This window comes from Colobus angolensis, unplaced genomic scaffold (assembly GCF_000951035.1).
Source record: "Colobus angolensis palliatus isolate OR3802 unplaced genomic scaffold, Cang.pa_1.0 Scaffold5, whole genome shotgun sequence".
Taxonomy (NCBI): Eukaryota; Metazoa; Chordata; class Mammalia; order Primates; family Cercopithecidae; genus Colobus; species Colobus angolensis.
Genome location: NW_012118487.1, coordinates 24,684,673 through 24,688,140, shown reverse-complemented (window position 1 = coordinate 24,688,140; position 3,468 = coordinate 24,684,673). Strand labels below are relative to the sequence as shown.

At 35.9% G+C, this 3,468-nt stretch overlaps 1 long non-coding RNA gene across 1 annotated transcript; it reads left to right on the top strand.

Annotated features, from left to right (window-relative positions):
* Positions 1-812: 812 nt before the first annotated feature.
* LOC105524428 lies at positions 813-3,261 on the top strand. Its single transcript, XR_001003760.1, has 2 exons — positions 813-892; positions 2,924-3,261. It is a non-coding gene; the product is annotated as an uncharacterized LOC105524428 (long non-coding RNA).
* Positions 3,262-3,468: the final 207 nt, after the last annotated feature.

Here is a 3,468-nt window from a genome sequence, read left to right as displayed (position 1 = left end):
GGCTACAAGCTCAGATCCTGGGATCAGACAACTCTTGTGTTCCATATGATTTCATCAAGTACTAGCTGCAAGAAATCAAACAAAATCTTTAACCTATACAAGTCTTCACTTTTCTTCCTTATAAAATGATAATGTTTACTACCTCATAAAATTGTTGTGAAGATGTAAACACACAAAAGATGCAAAATATATTCCTTTTTTCAGGGACTACCACCCTACCTAGCCACTCAAACCATAAATAAAGCCAAGAGTCATTCCAGATACCTTTTGCAGCACAATCCCTAACATTACAAGTCCTGTCAATTCATGTCCCATTACTTCCAGGATAAAATCCAAACTCCTTAGAAAGGCCCCAAAGGTCTTCTGTCACCTGACTTCCAATTACTTTCTAGCTCTAGGAATTGTTTTCTTCTGTTCCATCCTTGTACAGTCTTCATACCCGTCATACCTATCTATCTGCTGGTTTCAAAACATGCTGAGCTGTTTTACAGTTCTATGGCTTTTCTCAGGTTTATCTTTTATTTTATAAGATTCAGCCCTAAGATCATGTTCTCTGTGAATTATTCCCTACCTTCTTCCTCTTCCCATCTGTACCCAAGGTGGAACAGAGTTTTCTCACTTCTGTGTTCCCACTATACCCTGTAAAAACATACACTGGTATTAGAGCACCTAGTGTCCTTATTTATCAATTTTCTACTGTTGCACTCAGGATTGCATTCCCAGCATCAAATGACTGACCAATAATAAGCACAAAACAAATGTTCATTGAATGAACGAATATATTAAATTTCAATGGCTCTCTAAACCTAATTTCACTAGGTTGGTTCATCAACGGAAATATTAACAGCAACTTATATGTACTTCCCCACTTGTTGCTCCAAGAGATTTACAGGTTTGTGCTTCTATTTTTTTTTTTTTTCATGTTTTCAAGTAAATCTAAGTACATGACCTCAGATGGCTTTCTCATCCTGAAGCTATTTTACAAAGTAGAGAAAAGTAGAAAGGGAAAGCAAATGTCTCCTAGGATACTGAGTCTTCTCTTTATTCTTTATTTTTAAACTCCCTAGAAGCATTATATATATATGTGTGTGTTTGGATATATATATATAATATATGTATATATGTGTATATATTATATATATTATATATATAATATATAATATATGTATATATATTATATATGTGTGTATATATACACACACACACACGCACACATCATGCATTATTCGTTGCTATCTGTAAAGGTCAGCACTCTGGTATATTTATGGATAGAACAGCATGGATACACTCTTACTGAATGATCATAGAGATCAACCCAAAAACCTTGCAGCAGATTGATTATCTTTAATCATTTGGTAGCCAAATTTTGGTATCATCTAAAGTTCAATTTTTTTAAGCAAATTTTATTATCCTAGAGGAAAAAATAATTTTTCTAAAATGCTATGATTTCCAAATTAGAGATGATAGGGTCCTCTCAAAACCAGTTCCAAGAAGAAGAGAATTCATGTTCCATTTATCTTTTGGAGCCATTTTTGATGAACAACTGACCTGGAAATCTGTGCTAAAATAGGTTTATGATACCTTGTGAAATACTTTCAAGTCATTAAATAAAAATAATCCTCACTAACGCTTGTCGCGATAATCTTGAATCCACACATACAAACCACTATACTCTAGAAACACAAAGAATTCCAGGGGTGATGAATCAGAAAGTGGCATCTAGAAACAAGGTTTCAGTTACTGTCTCTCAAGTAGCTTCTCTGTACTAGAGTAGGGATAGGTGTGATAAAACAGCGCTGGTCCTCAGATAATACTCTAACAGAAAAGATGATTTAAGCAATCAATTACAATAAAAAGTCATGAGGATATGACAATGGAAGTAGAGCACTGTATGAGAACTGAAGTCTATTCTCACATCTCATGTTACATTCACAGACAGAAATAAAACATTTTTGGCCAGGAGCGGTGGCTCATGCCTGTAATCCCAGCACTTTGGGAGGCCAAGGCAGGTAGATCACCTGAGGTCAGGAGTTTGCGACTAGCCTAGCCAACATGGCGAAACCCTGTCTCTACTAAAAACACAAAAATTAGCCGGGTGTGGTGGCACATGCCTGTAGTCCCAGCTACTTGGGAGACTGAGGCACAAGAATCACTTAAACCCAGGAGGTAGAGGCTGCAGCGAGCCAGTATCGCGCCACTGCACTCCAGGCTGGGCGACAGAGAGAGACGCTGTCTCAAAAAAAAAAAAAAAAAAAAATAATAATAATAATAATGATAATAAATAAATAAATACAACTTATTTTAAATGAGCATTTGTAAGGGTCATTGCTACTTGCTCACATTAGGAACTGTCATGACATATCTATCCAGTCCAGCCAGCTATGTGAAAAAGCACCTGGATGGGTCCTTTGACTAGAACTCTGTGAGGACTAACAAAATATTAATTACCATGATTGAATCTACTTTTTTGTAAGGGCAATTTATACATCTTGCTTTTCTATAACAAAAAATAAATTATGCAACTCTAAGACTTACATACAAACTTTCAGGTCCTCTAAGTAAATGGAGAGACACCTTAGCCTATTAGGCCTATGAGAATGGTCTCATTCTGGTCTTAATTTCTCTCCTTCCAGAAACTTTTCTGAATGATTTTCTATGTTCCATTTGGATCTTTTCCTTTTCTGTTGTTGCATATGGGCATTTTTAAAGTATTTATAGAATGTCCTTAGAATTTGTGTGGACTTGCTCAGATTTCACTACTGATCACAATACACCTGGAATGAGCTTTATAAAAGAGACCAATATAATAGCTTTATAAAATAGAGAACACCACGACAGGTGTTCAGCTGAATATAGTGCCCCTTCTTTTAATGTAAGAATGATTTTCTATTTATGTCCTAAATGATGGACTTTCTGTCTCCAGCCTCTTTTTCTGTCTTCAGATACTACTTTGAAAACAAGATGAAAGCCATGGAATCTCCGAGAAAAATGTGCATCTTACAGACTTTAAGGGAGTTCTGGAACACCAGGAACCTAGAGTCCACACTAATCAACAGCAGTTTCCTAACCTAATGCGAGAGACTTAAGATTTCTTCTGGATCCCATGATCTTCTAATAATTGTCTTCTTAGCAAGACTAGACACAGCTCCAAGAAATGTGCACTACCATGAATGTCTTCCAGCTATCTTCTATGACAGCATTTCCCAGTGCGTCCTGTGGAATAATGATGGTACAGGGTGATGTTCTATGAAGGAAAATATGTATGGAAAGTAATATATTCCACAGTCCATATATTAGATTGCCTACACAACAGCAATATGCTGTAGTTTAATAGGATTTGAATGAATAAAATTAATGCTCACAGCTATTTTCTTCTGCCGGCAAATATTTTTCTGCCCATAATCTTGCTAAACAGAATTCATCTGAACTTATGTTGTTGCCAACAAATATACGAACAATTATACCTAA